This window comes from Calliphora vicina, chromosome 5, assembly GCF_958450345.1.
Source record: "Calliphora vicina chromosome 5, idCalVici1.1, whole genome shotgun sequence".
NCBI lineage: Eukaryota > Metazoa > Arthropoda > Insecta > Diptera > Calliphoridae > Calliphora > Calliphora vicina.
Window position 1 is genome coordinate 98,042,773 of NC_088784.1, and position 18,021 is coordinate 98,060,793.

The 18,021-nt window shown below is 31.2% G+C and overlaps 1 protein-coding gene across 1 annotated transcript in view; it reads right to left on the reverse strand.

Moving 5' to 3' along the window:
* Window positions 1-740, reverse strand: part of olf186-M (Ki-ras-induced actin-interacting protein-IP3R-interacting domain olf186-M) — a 38,412-nt gene extending 37,672 nt beyond the window's left edge. Inside the window, exon 1 of the mRNA XM_065510514.1 lies at window positions 624-740. The gene's annotated coding sequence lies outside the window, so the exon portion shown is untranslated. The remainder of the gene's footprint in view (window positions 1-623) is intronic.
* Between the last annotated feature and the right edge of the window lie 17,281 nt (window positions 741-18,021).

An 18,021-nucleotide genomic window follows, 5' to 3' on the forward strand; every position in this document is an offset into this window, starting at 1 on the left:
ACACATTCACCATAAGCTTTGGTGAGCAATCAGTGTGCTTCAGTGTCATACGCTTTGTTGGCAGAAAATTCGACATTTTCGAATCAAGAAAAAACATTGCTGTTTACACAATAATGTTCAATAACTAAGTGAGAATAAATGACAGTTATTAAAAACTAAAACCTCGTTCAAAAGATACGCCATCTATTGTAAATCCCGCATTTTTAAGTCATACACACAATATTTGTTAACTTTAATGAAGCCCTTTGTTTCTATATTTAATTTTTATTAATTTTTTTAAATTAAATAGAAACTATCCTAGAAACAAAAAAACCCTAAATGCATGTCAAACATTTAATAATTTTTTTTTTAAATAAAATTTGTTTACATGAAATTTTAGTAAAAAGTCAAAACACAACAGTTTAAAACTTAGAAATCTCCAAAAATTTGATAAATTCGAATTTTGTTAAAATCCCCAAACCCCACACCACGAAATTTTGTCCCCAAATTATTCATAAAGTGTTATAAAGTCCATAGATATCCAATATAATGATATCCATTCATTCAAATTATTGGCATGTTTACGGGGGGCAAATTTAAATTTTTGTTCTCAATCTATAGTGACAAGCTGTTAAAAAACTTACCGCTTTTGTTTAGCTTTAAATTTTTTTGTTGTTTTGTTTTAATTTTTCTTTCTTTATTTTTTTTTATTGTTATTGTGCAAGTTGCAAGTAGTTCAGCCGACACCCACGAGTTTCGAGTTTTACTTTATAACTGATTTTATAAGACAAAATTTTTCCATTTAGATTTGTGTTTTATTTTTCATGTGTTTATTTTTTCTGACTGAGACTAGTAATCAAGATGTTATTATTTGTAGTAGTGTAGTGATATTTGACTCGATTTAAAGAGGTATACTTAAAATGGAGATACTATTGTACTAAGAAAATCTGTTTAGACCGAAGTGTAATATTTATACTTAGATACGTGTGAGTAAAATAAATAACTTAATCTTATTAACATTTTTATTTTTATTAACAAAATCTTTGTTATTATGTTTGCCATTTAACTCTAATTAGATTAGACAGCAAATATTTACAGAAATTATCTTGTTTTAAAATTTGCAAACATTTCATTTAGTGTTTTAAGGAAGACGAATAAATAAATTATTCGTATGATTTTTGTAATAAGGGGTTTAGCATTTATGATATTTCGAAAATCAATCATATATGTAACAAGTTGTATACCCACTATCAATATGCAGATTTGGCCTTCTATGGGGACTTGAATGGTCCGAACTGTACAGAATTTGATAGAGTGATTAATTTCATAAAACTTTAAATGACTTATGTATGTTGAAATTTATGTCAATATCATTATTTTAGGTGTATGACTTAAAAATTGGGGATTTACAATAGATGGTGTATCTTTTGAACGCGGTTTTTGTTTTTAATAACTTATATGTATGTCATTTTGAAGGATACATATCTGTCATTTATTCTCACTTAGTTATTGAACATTATAGTGTAAAAAACAATATTTTTTTTCTTTCGGAAATTTCGAATTTTGTGCCAACAAAGCGTCATATGCGGGAAGTTTTGCTTTACTTCTTTTATTTGAAAACAAGTACCGCTGAAGCACACAGATTGCTCAAAAAAGCTTGTGGTGAATGTGTTCCATCGGTTTCAACGTGTGAGAGATGGTTTGTACGGTGCAGAAGTGGTGATTTTGACACGGAAGACAAAGATCGCCCATGCCAGCCAAATAAGTTGGAAGACCAAGAATTGGGGGCATGAAGATTGCCAAACTCAACAATATCTTGCAAAATCATGGAGCCTCGATGTCGGAAGATGAAATAGACTTCCTATGTGGAATTCCGCTGTCGACTTGTAAGCAGCGGTTAAATAATGCATATTAAGAACTTGCCCAAACAAAGTGGGGTACTGAATCCATCTGTGCCATTACGAGGATGATATGGCCTGGGTTGGACTGTAAACGCACGTTGTATCTACTTCGCTTACAACGAATACGATTTAGCAATATGGTGGCGATGATCACAGGTTATGCAATTTCGGTACCCATGCTCCAAGACTTGGGCTGCCTTACCACGACTTTTGCAGGAGATGTCACAAAAATGAGGAGGAAGATACCATCTTACACTTCTTTTGTAATTGTCCGACACTGGGTGATCTGCGTGCCAGGCTTTTAGGAATCTATCCGGGTTGTCTGAGAAGGAATTAAGGTGCATATACGGCCTTATTAGGGAAAGCAGGTGGTTGATAAGACCGAGCATGCGTATTGCACCTCATAGGGACCCAGCTATTGTCGCATGATCGTCTGCGCTATTTGAATTCTTCTCTCCTCTAACTCCTATCTATATCTTCTCTTGCTAACTTTACTCTCACACAACCTACATATTTTCTTCCTCTTTTACTTCTCTTTCCTTTATCTTCTATTTCCTCAGGTACCACAAAAGGGAACAATCAATGGACCCTGAATATTAGGAGCTACACAATCAGCAAGCAGAAGAATACATCCAAAAGCAGGGAAATATGAATTGAAGCTGAGAGACCTTGAAAGACGATTTTGTATGTCTAAAATGCTGTTTGAACGCTATAAAAGAAAATAATTTTTGCACCGAATCATTACTTGTGCTGAAAAATGGATCCATTACGATAGCCCGAAGCGTAGGAGATCGTATATGAATCCCGGCCAACCAGCCGAATCGACACCATAGCCAAATATCCATGGCGCTCTGTATTTGGTGGGACCGAAAGGATCCCATATAATATGAGCTGCTGAAATCTGGTGGGACTATCACAGGGAACCTGTACCGAATGCAACTGATTCGAGCATTGTGTGAAAACGCCCAGAATATGTGGCCAGATATAAATCCGTGATAATCCATCATGACAACGCTCAGCCACATGTTGCAGTACCTGTTAAAAACTATTTAGAAAGAAGTGGTTTTGAAGTTTTGCCTCACCCGCCTTATAGTCCAGACCTTGCCCTGTCCGGCTACTATGTCTTTCGATCGAATCAGAACGCTCTCTCTGCTACGCTTCACAGAGTATCCGAAATTGGCTTGATTTGTTCTTGTCCTCAAAAGATGAGCATTTTTTTTTGGCTCGGAATCCATATATTGCCGGAAAGATGGGAAAATGTCAAAGCTAACAAGGGCCAATACTTTGAATAAATTTATATTGTACAAATGTTGATGAGAAAAGCTCGCATTTTTAAGTCATACACCCAATAATGACTTAGTAATCCAGATATACATAAAAAACATATCAAAAATCGAGGTGGTCTTGGTTTTTATACCCTTCACCTTCGTGAGAAGGGTATATATAAGTTTGTCATTCCGTTTGTAATTTCTACATTTTTCATTTGCGACCCTATAAAGTATATATATTCTGGATCCTTATAGATAGCGGAGTCGATTAAGCCATGTCCGTCTGTCTGTCTGTCTGTCTGTCTGTCTGTCTGTCTGTCTGTCTGTCTGTCTGTCTGTCTGTCTGTCTGTCTGTCTGTCTGTCTGTCTGTCTGTCTGTCTGTCTGTCTGTCTGTCTGTCCGTCTGTCTGTCTGTCTGTTGAAATCAGTTTTCTGAAGACCCCAGATATCTTTGGGATCCAAATCTTCAATAATTCTGTCAGACATGCTTTCGAGAATTTTGCTATTTAAAATCAGCAAAATCGGTCCACAAATGGCTGAGATATGAGGAAAAAACCAAGACAACCTCGATTTTTGACCTATTTTTTTTACCTATATCTGGATTACTAAGACATTAATATAGACAATATGGATATCTAATGATAGATATTTCAAAGACATTTGCAACGACGTATATAAGACCATAGTAAGTTGGACCTACAATGGGTCAAAATCGGGAAAAAAATTTTGAACCTGATTTTTTTTTTTTTAAAAAATTAAAAAAACAAAAAAAAATTTTTTAAAATTTTAAAATTTAAAAAAAAAAAAATTTAAATTTAAAAAAAAAAAAAATTAATAACAATCGAAAAATTTTTTTTCCAAAAAATTCAAAAAACAACTGGAAAAAAAAATAAATTTTGTTTACCTAAAAATATTTAAAATTTTGAAGTATAATTTGGTGAAGGGTATATAAGATTCGGCACAGCCGAATATAGCACTCTTACTTGTTTAATTACAGAAACAAAAATTTGATAATAAAAAAATGTGTTTTGGTGAAAAAGAAAAAAACTCGGTTTAAAAAATATTTTTCCCGATTTTGACACATTGTACATATGTATTTACTATAGATAGATAGCGTATTTGATATAGTCATGTCCATGTGAATGTTGAAATCAACTTTCCGAAGCCCCCGAATAACTTACATACACGATTCATACATCAATATTTCCAATGTAGTCGCTGTTCGGTTGCTATATAAAATCGACCTACAAATGGCTGAGATATAAGCAAATAACCACGACTATCTCTAAGTCATTAATATAAACAATATGGATATCTAATGATAGATATTTCGAAGACCTTTCCAACGACGTATATACAACCATAGTAATTCGGACCTAGTATGGGTCAAAATTGGGAAACATATTTTTTAACTCGAGTTTTTTTCAACCATATATTTTTCACTAATAAATTATATCCGTAAGTGTATTTAACGTTATTCATCATTACATCGGTAACGGTATTTTAGCGGTAACGGCAATTGTAGTTATTTAAGTAACGGCAGTTGAGCTAAACTGGTATTTTAAGGTACCCGTCGCTTAGCGATAACGTTAGCCAACCTAGATATTAATAAAATGCTTAAAGAATAGAAATATCACAAGAATTTTTGTGTATTTTGACCTATTAGTTAAATAATTCGAAAAGTTTCCATTGTATTGTCAACCACTGTATTTGTTTACAAACATTTAAGAATAATTTTATACAATACATATTTATATTAGATTTAAGTTAATTTTACCTGTTTATTCTGAGCAGTAACTTTCCGTAATTCCAAATATTCTCAACATTTTAAATTATCTAGTGTCAACACTTTCATTGATCTTGGCTTTAGTAACCCATTCCAATAGTTAATGGTTACTCAGCTCATCGTAACCGGCTAAATATGTAAATTTGTAAACACTATTTTAGCACCCAGTACAAAACACACACTCAGACAATTTGGCAAATTATAAAAATTTCAACCAAAAAATTTGTCAACACTTCCTCCTATGAACTGTTTTTTTGTTTACGGTTTATTTTATTAATCACAACAAAGATACACGTTATTTAATTTGTTATTAAATATTTATTTAATTATTTATATCTAAATACCAGCAAAAAAATATGTTTTTTTATTCACTTAAACTTGTACCTATTAATATTTATCCATATAAACATGTCTGCACTCGTATTTATAATTTTTTTTTTGGTTTTTCAATATTCTAGGTACTAATTTATTTAGCAAATTAAATAATAATTGAATAATATTTTTAACATTCTCTAATATTTATTTATACTTTTGTTATTTTACATTTTGCTTTTTTGTTATTTATTTATTGCACACACATTTTATTTTCATTTTTCTAAACATTTACCAACAATTTTGTTGTTTTTTGTTTTTCAATCGCACGTTGTTGTTTCCTGCACGTTCACTATTGAAATGAATTGATCTCTGCTGGTGTTTGTTTTGATGCTGCTGCTTTTGCTGCTTGCATACAGATGTTTTTAGTTAATGTTGTTATGTTGTTGTTATTTTTATTACTATATTGTTATTGTTGTTTAGTAGTAGTGTGTTTTTTTTTTAAATTAAGCTTCAGTTCTGTTAATAACAGCTTTTGGTATTTGCAGATCATACATAAAATGTTATTAACTTTGTTGTTATGTTGATAACAGTGTAATTTATTTAACAGTTTATATTTAAGCTTTTATTTTCTTTAATCGACAGAGACGGTAAATGGTAATTGAAAATTGTTTCAACCCTCTACTTAACATGTAAAATTTTCTTGTTTTGGACCTTATATTCATAACTTTTCAGCCCTGCAGCTAAATACAGTATTATGTGAAAAGGTAGTATGTACCAAATTAATTAAAAACCAGACCTGTCGCGAAAACAGAATTGTCGCGATAACAAAACCCAACATTTTATTAAAAAATTGTGCGTTATTATTCGCGAGAAGGGTATATATTGTTACGTTTTAACCTTTCCAAAACGTTAGTTTATTTCCTTTAAATAAACCGGATACTTTTGATTGCAAATAAAAGCCGTTTAGTAGTTTGAAAATTGTAACAACTCTTTATTTATTTATTTAAAATGTACAACAACAGAATTAAATAGTCACTCAGTGTTTTTTATACACGTTTATAAATTCGCAGAAATAAAGACACACTTTATAATGTACACGAATTTACTTGAAAAACACAACACACTTTAAGGCACTCAGTTGATGTTTTTTCGAATAGCGTCTCTGATAAACTGACTCACGACTGCAACCTCTGCCACTATTTATAACACTGCCATCTGCACTCTATATTGTTCTTTAACTGTCAAAATTCGAATATTCTAGATCTTACTAATACATAAGCCATCTGTGGTGTACTTTCTACAATGTTCTTTAACTGAATATTCGAATTCGAATACAGCGTTGCCAACTTACGATCAAATCAACTGAAAGCTTTTATTTAATAATGCCCACAGATATGTTACAGTTTGCTATTACAGCACTGTTATTTGAAAGCATTATGCTACTTTTAAATCAGCCCTTAAAATCGCTATATTTGAATTCAAGCTAATTTCGTAACAATATAATAAGTTTGTCATTCCGTTTGTAATTTCCACAATATAATTTTCCGACCTTATAAAGTATATATATTCTGGATCTTTATAGATAGCGGAGTCGATTAAGCCATATCCGTCCGTCTGTCTGTCTGTTGAAATCACTTTTTTGAAGACCCCAGATATCTTCAGGATCCAAATCTTCAATAATTCTGTCAGGCATGCTTTCGAGAATTTTGCTATTTAAAATCAGCAAAATCTATCCACAAATGGCTGAGATATGAGGAAAAAACCAAGTCAACCTCGATTTTTTACCTATTTTTGACCAATATCTGGATTACTAAGACATTAATATAGACAATATGGATATCTAATGATAGATATTTCAAAGACATTTGCAACGGCGTATATAAGACCATAGTAAGTTGGACCTACAATGGGTCAAAATCGGAAAAAAATTTTAACCCGAATTTTTTTTAAAAAAAAAAAAAAAATTAAAAAAACAACAAAAAAAAATTTTAAAATTTAAAAAAAAAATTTAAATTTAAAAAAAAAAATTTAAAATTTAAAAAAAAAAATTTGAAATTTAAAAAAAAAATTTTAAATAACAATCGAAAAATTTTTTTTTCCAAAAAATGAAATAAACAAACAAATTTTTTTGTTTACCTAAAAATATTTAAAATTTTGAAGTATAATTTGGTGAAGGGTATATAAGATTTGGCACAGCCTAATATAGCACTCTTACTTGTTTTTTTTTTTAAAATGAGTTTAAATTTTTATTTTTAGAGTATTTTCAAAATTTGGCAGTAGTTTTAGTAAATATTTCGACTAAAATAATTTTTTATCGCTCAAAAAATTTTTTTTTTTTTATATTCAAAAATTACAAAAGTTTAATGGAATTTAAAAAAAAAATCTTATAAAATCAGATATTTTTTTATTTTATTTTTTCTTAGTATATAGTGCTGTTGAAAGGGCCGTGAAAAGATTAGTGCCAAATTTTTGCCACAACTTAAAAGAAAATGCATTTTAAAATAGGTATAAATTCACAATTTTTACTTAAATTTGATGTATTATAGGTTAATAATGTTAAATATAAGAAATAATATTAATATCTTAAATTCGATTAAAGAAATAGTGAAAAGTTATTATATGGAAGTCAAATTGTGCACCAAATATTAATGAAATGTACAGACAATGTACATAATCTTGCTATTTTGTAATATATTTTTGTGCACTGCATTACCGAATACTGCATTATCAAAAATCGGAAAACACTTCAAGATGAAGTTAATTACTTTGAGTTATGTAATTTGAAGCCATTAATGAGACTCCTGGAAAATATAAGATATACATATTATATATCAACGTGTAGGAAATTATGTTTTCTTTTTTTTTAAGAATTAAAAAAATTATAGAAGACTTTTTGCAAAAATATGGAATTAAAAAATGTTATCTGATTTTTTTTTTTTGGAAAATTTTAATTTATAAAATGCATTAAAAGTTTTATTTATAAATAGCTTTTAATGAAATTTTACTCTTATATAGAAATCATTAATAAAAATTCAAAAGCGAAGAAGAAATTTGTGATTGAAAATCCCACAATTTTCAAAAATCCCAAAAATGGTATATTATAGATTTTTGACTCTGTTGATGGTACCGAGGTCAAAAACAGCTAGTCAGATTTTGTTAAACTAAATTTACAGATAATTATCTGACAATGTTTTGAAAAAGACAACGAAATGTGTTACCGCGATTGTCGGATATCTGAAAATATTGTCAACTAGCAGTCACACAATGATCTAACAGTGCCAATTTTATCAGACAATAATTGAATCATTTATTTGAAAAACCAGTTAAGTAACAAAAAAATCCAAAATTTAGTTATTAGGCGATTACTGTTTTGTAAAGGTTTAATCGTTTAATGCATCAAGTGAATGAACAAAAACATTTTTCTAGGTTAGGTGAAATAATGGACCGATTTCATCCAGTTTCAATAGACTTAGTCCTTGGGTTATAATGGGTTAATATACTAGATCAGGTTTTATATTATTTTAAAGCTTTTGTTAAACTCATTCAAATGTTATATAATTAAGTAGTTGAAATCGGATTAATTGCAGATGAGATATTTATGATAACATTTTAATTTAATAAATGCCTATAACTCCTAAACCAAATGGGAGCAGAACTTAATTTCTACAACAAAAATTTTAGAATTATATAAACTACACGTATATGTGGTTAAGAAATTATTAATATCTGATCTATTCAGAGTCATATCGTTTGAAGAATGATGTAAAGCTGCGATCTCAATAATAGTGTTATACAAAGCTAGATTTCTTGAATATAAATCAACAGTATTTTAAATCGGTAAATATAATTTCGTAATAAGTATTTAAGTTTTAAATATAAATTTTTGGAATAATTTCTTAAAAATTAAATGATTTTATAAAACAATTTATGTTTTTAAGCTGTCTTTAAATAAATTTTATTTTTAAATTCCTTGATTTGTTTGCAATATTTATTAAAAGCTTAAAAAACTAATAATAACATATGGCATCCCTTGGAAAATAAATCATATAAAAGCTGCTATTTTTAACAGACTCTGATCATTAACAGTTAAAGCTTTAGCATTAACATTAAAAAGCTTTCGTTAATGCAGTTGCATTTAATTTAAACAGTTGTTACACTTAAACAAAATTTAAACACACTTGTACTAATTAATTTGTAACAAATGTATTAATTTGATTGTTTACTTATCCATTCGAATATAATATTAGATTAAACTTGTAGCTAAATGCTTATTTACACAAATTTAATCATGATTTGCTACATATGTATTTAAGTTTTCTTATAGGAAAATGTTATAGCAGAAGTTTGTAACAAAATCGTTTACGTTTGCTAAACGAATTAAGTTTATTTAGTGAAATAGGTAAACTTTCTGTTTACAAACAAACACGACTACTTACTTGGTTTGTATCCAATTACCTTGAACTTTATATTATAAAAAAAAAGATTAACAAACAAGAAATATATGTATTTACAAGAAGCACTTTAAGTAAGAGGCACTTTTACATTCATAAGTATGTATGTAGTACAGGAATGAATCTAAATGAATATTTACTTACATTGTATTTAGTATATAAGAAGATAAAACCATCATCACATCATAGGAGCACAACATTGAATATATATTCTAATGTAATCTAATTTCAAAAATCGTCACCATGAGTGGCATGGATATATATTCCGGATCGCTGTAGATAGAGGTATCGATGTAGTATGTTGAAATCTACTTTACGAAGCCCCCAAATAACTTTCATACATGATTGATACATCAATATATCCGCTATAGTCCGGCATAGATTGCTATTTGAAATCAGCACACAAATATCTCAGCTTATATTTGAGTTTTTTAAGAAAAAAACTCAATTTTTTCACTTTTTTTAATAAAAATTTTGGTTTTTGTCATAGATTGTTTTGATTATTTTAAAAATATAATTCGGTGAAGGATACCGAATATAGCACTCTGACTTGTTTTATTATTCGAATTTTAAAAATTTCCTCGATTATTCGATTATTGGCGTAACATTATAAATTATTGGTGGTGTTTCTTTGAGATACATATTTTTCTCCAAATTATTGTTTATATAAACTAATTTCTGTTTTAATTTTAACTTGAAAATACATTAATTCGATTATTCGATTAAACGACAATTATTGATGGCTTAATATTTTTATTCTAAATTGAAAAATTTTATTCATTCAAACAATAAATATATTTTTTCCTCGATTATTCGAATAATTTTTATTCGAATGTCAACCCTAATATGCACATTTGAAGAATGGATGTGAATAAGGGCGTAAAAACCTTTTCCACCTACTTCGGCAGTATAGCATTGAAATAAATAATGGCTGTAAATTAGCTTGAATATTGCGCCTAATGTGAAAAAGCTTTTCTGCTTCTTTTACCACCTTAACCTCTTTCTAAAGAAAGTAACGTATAAAATTAATATTGGCTGTATGATTTAAAAAATATGGGATTTTTTCAAATTTGTAGCTTTTATTTTGAAACACCTGTACAATAAAATGTATTCAAAATATTAGCCATTGTTAGCTATGACCTTTTCCAATATTTTCGGCAACATATGGATTTCGAGCCAAAAGAACTGTACATCTTTTGAGGCCAAGAACAAATCAAGCAAATATCTGTTCCAAAGTGAATCGTATACCAGAGAGAGCGTTCTGCATTGATCGAAACAAATAGTAGTCGGACGGGTCACGGTCTGGACTATAAAGCGGGTAAGGCAATACTTCCCTACCACTTCATTCTAAGTACTTTTTAACAGGTATTGCAAGATGTGGCCGAGCGTTGTTATGATGGAATATTACGGTTTCATGTCTGGCCGCATATTCTGGGTGTTTTTCGGCCAATGATCGCTTCAAACGAATCAGTTGCGTTCGGTACAGGTTCCTTGTGATGGTCTCACCAGATTTCAGCTGTTCATAATAGATTGGACTCTTTTGGTCCCACCAAATACAGATCATTAACTTAGCACAATGGATATTTGGCTTTTGTGTCGATTCGTCTAATGGGCCAGGCTTCACATACTCTTCGGGTTATCTTAATGGATCCATTTTTCATTGCAAGTAATGATTCAATTCGTATGGTAACCAATTTCCAAGTTTTTAAATGGCTGCTTGAATAGCTCCCAATAATTTTACAGGCTCTTATTAAGTGTTACAACAAGAATTTGGCTTTTCTGCGTAGTCAGTTGGCAAAGAAGTATTACAGTTGAAATAACCGAATTCTTCATTCAACTCAAGCCACGGCGGAAAAATTCGGTCATGAAGAATGAATCAAATGGAAATTTTATGTTCTTAAAGGAATAATTAAGTTACCAAACATTACTGATGTTAACGATATTCATATTTAGAGAAAATAATAAGAATAATAGTGGCTCTACGGTAGACTTGCTAGTTTTCGATCGGAAAAGAGTTGTTATAGATGGAATTTCATCAAACGAGTTCAAGATCTATTCAGGGGAACCGCAAGGCCCCATCAATTTTCCTACTCTATTTTTTATCTTTCTAACAGACCTTCTACGTGAAACTTTCAACCCTATCTATTTTATGCACCCAGCCTGTCGGAGATTGGGGCAATGAAGCAAAACATGAATGTTACGCTTAACCGAAATCTTGTGATAATCACTGAATAGGGTTATGCAAATAGAGTCGATTTTAATGCACCCAAGATTCAATGTTGTAGGTTAACACACAAACGCTCAACAGATCATGTTGCTCCATCTGTTTTTATGGGTGATGTAAATATTAAAGAATCAGAAGCTCTTGATGTTCTAGGCATGAGTATTCAGGCACCTTGGTTTTCTAAAACGGTGTAGGAAATACTTCACTCCATCTGAAGGTGGTGCTTCGAAGTCTATTTTGGACTTACTCGATCGAGTAGGGTATCCAGCTCTATTGATTCACTTGAACATCGTCGCAATGTGGGTTGTGTTTCAATGTTCTACCGATACTACAATTGTTTGTGCTCTGCTGAAATTAGGGTACTTGTTCCTAAAACCCGTAGTTTATTATGCAACACACGTTCTTCGGCTAGGGCTCATCAATTTGTTGTCGACTGGACAGTGGATCGCACAACAGATTACAGGGAAAATTCCTTCTTTAGATGTACTATCCGTATGTGGAATAAACTTCCTCTTGAAATCTTTGTTGTCACATCCAATATAGGAATATTCAAATCAAATGTCCTCCCATAACCTAGTTTCCTATTTCCAACACATTGCAATCCCCTGAGTGCTGGTCCAAGAAGAAAAAAATGCTGGTAAAAGCCTAAGACAATTTATTCGAAAAAAACTTACGGTATTTTTTTGTTTAATATCCGGAAATGAAACGATTTTTTAATTTCCTCCCGGGAAGGAATAAAGTCAGGGAAATTAGGAACCCCGATTTGGGGACCGATTCGCAATTGTTCGATTTCGAGGCAATTTGGTTTTAGGTCACAAATTAGTTTGCACTTTAGAAAATCTCAAAAGTACAAAATAAGGTCCACCCTAATACACTACACTGCACTATTTCCAATTGTATTTCAGAAATTTCTTATTATATTTTAGAAAATTCCAAATTGAATTTCAGAAATTACCAATTATATTTCAGAATTTTCTATTTATATATCAGAAAACAATAGGAAAATTCTGAATTACAATTGGAAATTCTGAAATGTATATGAAATATTCTAAAATTCAATTAGAAGCTTATATAATCGGAAAATTCTGAAATATAAATGGAAATTGCTCAAAAACAATTGGAAAATTCTGAAATACAATTAGAATTTTCTGAAATACAATTGGAAATTTCTGAAATTCAATTGGAATTTTCTGAAATACAATTGGAAATTTCTGAAATATAATTGGAAATGGTGTAGTATTTGGCGAATTGCCCAATTATATGTATTAACATGCTCAATCGTTGGTGGCCACTTACATACATACATACCTCTAAGAGCATTCATTGAACACGAAACATAATGAGAAGGAAGGGTGGCAAAAGAAGGACATACATATCTGTCTTGCTGGCAAACAGTTTTATATGTTTGCCATTCTGTCTACAAGTCAATGAATTGCTACTGTTCATTTTACAATTACCGCAAATATGTATGCGGTAGTTAGTTGAGGGGGCCTATGAAAGTGATTGCACCCACACAGTGCAAGAACAACAAATTAATTAAAATTAGCTTTTTTGGCGGTTCACTTTACTTAAGCTACTACATACAAAAAACAAAACAAGCAAAAGTGGTGACTTTGAATGACTTTTTAACATTAAGCGGTTTTTGGAAATGCCACAAAAACAAAATGTTAATTATCTCTCAAAATATCAAGTGCAGTATTTATTACATGTTTATCCACAGATACCCCCTAAAATGCCATTGCATTGTATAGAAGAATAGTTCTAGCAGTTCCTAGTAAATCCTACACTTTCTAAACGCCCTCCCCCTTCAACAAACAAATACTTAGATCATGGCAATTAGCCGGAAGTGTCTGTTGTAATGACATTTTTATGAGACAGACAATGGGAGAGGAGCGAGAAAATTTGTAAGTAAAAAATGTGCATTGATTGGCATCAAGCCAATTGGTAGCCAATGGCCAGGTGATGTCTGTCTGTCTGTCTCTGCATGTTTTTATTCTGTCTGTGACCACTTTTGTGTGTTCATTTTTTTTTTTTTTTTGGGTAAAATATTTGGAAAGTGTAAAGTGATTTCTTACAGATTTGAAATTTATTGCAGTCAATAATAATTTGTGTTTACACTGACAATTTTGTAATTCAGTATACAAAAATTTGTTTTATGTTGGAGTTGAAAGCTCATAAGAAATGCACCTTACGGAGAGTGTGCACCAAGTTCGAAACAATTTTGTTTCCTCCCCACTAAAAAATATACATATAAGTATTTTACTAGGTGTATTTTCATTTTACAGTTCCTTATTACAACAGTATGTAGGCTATTTAATGACTATCTACTTTACTCACCACTCTGGCCATCTAATTTCCATAGTACTGTGATTTTGATAATATTGTTGGGATTTTTATCTAGTTGGGTTGAATACAATTAGTTTAAGTATCCCATAAACTACTTTGGACTATCTATCATTCTGTTTGTAATCTATATAGCGTCAACTGACTTTCAATCAATAAAATATGTAAGTAAAATTTCTGGTTTAGGACATACTCTTGGCATATGAAAAATATGTATGTCTGTGACTGCACAGTTTAGGTTTCATTGTTGGTTTAGCTTTTTAAAATGTAAACACCTAGAATAAGTAGTCGCATGTTTTTCTATACCTATCACTATGTCAGTATATGCAATCTTTTTTTACATTTATTTTTCTTAAATCTTCTCTATAAGAATCTATTAAATAAGAAATTATATGCAAAAATCTCTTCACTTTTTTATACAACGTCTGGTTTCATTTTATTGTTACGACAAACATTATTATTTTTTTTTGCTTATTTTCTCTCCAACAACTAAATGCCATTCAAAATTATTCAACTAAATACAGATTTTTATACTATAAGATTATTTTCTTTTTACATTTTTATGTGTGTGTTCGATTGAGCATTTAATCGTTGATCTGCTTAAAGTAGCTTTAGTTGGCCAGAATATTTATTTATTTTTTGTTGGTTAGAGGATTGTGTTGAAAAAAAATCCATAAATTTGACGAAGTGTAAAAGAATTATTGAGATTTTATTAACTAGAAAAATCTTAATGATTGTTCATTGTATAGTCAAATTAGAGGTTAATGTGAGTGAGACGCGAAGGAAATGAAACGATTCAAGTATTTACTTAAATACAATAGAATTCATTTATTTGCTTACTTTGGCTTGAATTGCAATTGGGTCAAGAGTGTGTAAATAATAGTGGCCATAAATTCTAAAATATGTGTAATTATGTGGTAAAGATAATTTAATTTTAAATTTGGTTAGAGGAAATTCTTGGAGTATTTTAAAGAAAGGTGATTTTTTTAATCTGGTATCTGTTATATTAATACTATTGTAATTTAGTAAATATCAATTATGAGGCATATTTTACGGAGAAATTAAAATATAATATTAAGCGTATGATTTGGTTTTGTTTAAAACATATAAAGTATACGCCTTAGTTCAGATTACTCTAAATAACATTTATTTGTAGCATACTTTAAGGATAATATGAAATATAGAGTTTAAGATGTACAGTAAACCCCACTAAAAGAAGACGATTGAAATAAAATTTTAATATAGAGTAAGTGACAATACAATAAACTGTTTTGAAAACTATATTCCTACCTTTTCACCAAAAATGTATACTTCTAACACCAATTCAAATTTTTTTAATTTTTAACTAGCTGACCCGACAGACGTTGTCCTGTCCAAGTTAAAAAAATTCTTGTGTTCGATTTGTGAATTTGTGAGAAGCGATTAGAAAATAGTTAAAAAGAAAAAAAAAGTATTATTGAATGATAATTTTTATTCATATAGGACATAGAATAAAATATACATAGAAGCGCTACTGAGAGACAAAGAAGATAAGTTGTAAAAAACCTAAGTCTTGCAACAACAGAATACTTGTAAATCAATGTACATATTTTGAGTTTTTATAAAAGTAATTGAATTTTGGTCTGAAAAATGAGTGATCACAGATCGAGCTCCATTTCTTGATTAATTGCTTATTTGCCAAGTTATTAGCGATTTTAGATATTGTGAGTTTTTATATAAAAAAATCGATTTTTTGTCAGAAATATGTGTGATCACAGATCGAGCTGCTTTTCTTGATTAAACGCTTATTGGCCAAGTTATTAGCTAATTTAGATATTTTGGGTTTTTATATAAAAAATCGATTTTTGTTCAGAAATATGAGTGATCACAGACCGATGTATTTAATAAGTGGGCGTATTAGTGGACGTGGACAATTTTTATTTATGTAAAAACTTTTGCGGACTATGTATTGCGAACATTAAAAAAAAATTAGTTAAATCGTGGTGAATTTTTCTTTCAGTAAAAACTTAAATTAAATAGCCGTTTTCCGATTTTAGATAAATCGAAAAAAGTGGGCGTGGTCAACTTTTCATTCCGTAAAAACCTAAGTTGGGCTATGACCAACATTTAAAAAAAAAAATTTGTCTAAACCTGTCCGGCCGTTGATTCTAGGACCAAGCACTCAGGGGTTGGGTAAGGGTCTCAATGAAAGCATTGTGTCGGAACTAAGAAAATAGGTTATGGAAGAGAGGATAGAGGGAGTAGTGTTTGTGGATATTTGATTTGAATTTTCTTATATTGAAAATGACAGGAAATACTTCAGGAGGAAGCTTATTCCACATACGGACAGTACGGCTGAAAAACGAATTTTAACTAAAATATGTTGTACGATCCACTGTACAGTCGACCACGAATTGATGAGCCCTTGCTGCAGAACGTGTATTGCGTTTTGGGTAGTTTCCTAATTTCAACAGAGCTCATTCCATTGTAGTATCGGTAGAACAGTGAAACACAACCCACATTGCGACGATGTTCCAGTGAGTCAATAGAGCTGGATACCCTACTGTCACCGATAAGCACCTTCGCCGTCTCCTGTTCGCGGTCGAGTAACTCCAAAATATGTAGATTTCGAAGCACTGGCCCACAAGTGGTGTAAATAGTAAGGAGATCAGATGGAATGAAGTATTTCTTACACCGTTTTAGAAAACCAAGGCACTTGAAAGCTTCTTTCGACACTTCAAAAATCTGTTTTGTCCAGCGGACATCGCACTGAGTACACATGCCTTAAACATCAAGAGCAAAATGTTGATCTGTTCTGCGTTTGTGTGTCGACAGGCTTGAAAGAATATGAGTGACAAATGTAGCTGTCATCTGCAAAATAGTAGATAGGGTTGGAAGCCATTTTAAAAAATAATTGATGAATTGACCTTGAACTTGTTTGATCTCTGAGTAAGTTATTACCGACACCAAAAGCAATAAGTTTTGCTAAAAATGCACCACACCATACTCTATCAAACGCTTTCGAAAAATCTAGAGCCACCCCTTTACGCCATACGGGCGGTCGCTGAGTAAGTGTATATGCTAACCATACTATCCATAACTTTGAGAAGTGCAGAACAAATTGCTATTGGGCGATAATTTTCAGGGTTGTTAGCCTCTATCTTTTTTGGAATTAGCGTTACATTAGCAACCTTCCAACATACAGGAAATTAGCCGGCACGGTATAAAGTGCTGAAAAGGTTAGCTAATGGACGAGCTATCGTCGAAGAACACTGCTTCCAGACCAGTGCTGGTATACCATCAGGCCTAGGAGACTTGTTTATTTTGAGATCCTTATCCAATATATAGTATTGGCCATTGTTAGCCATGACCTTTTCCCTTCTTTCTGGCAACATATGGATTCCGAGCCAAAAAACAGCTCATGAACGAATCAAGCCAATATCGGATACTTTATTCCAAAGTGAAACGTATCCCAGATAGCGTAGAAACAAATAGTAGTCGGGTGGGGCACGGTTTGGTGAGGCACAATTTCCCAACAACTTCATTCATCTGGCCGAGTGTTGTCATGATGGAATATTATAGTATGTATCATGTCAGGCCGCATATTCTGGGCGTTCTTCGGTCAATGCTCGCTTCAAACGAATCAGTTGCTTTCGGTACAGGTCAGAATTTTTATTTGCTACGACCAAAGAGAATTACTTTAGCGCCATGGATATTTGGCTTTGGTGTCGATTCAGCGGGCTTCACATACGATATCTTACGCTTCTGGATATTG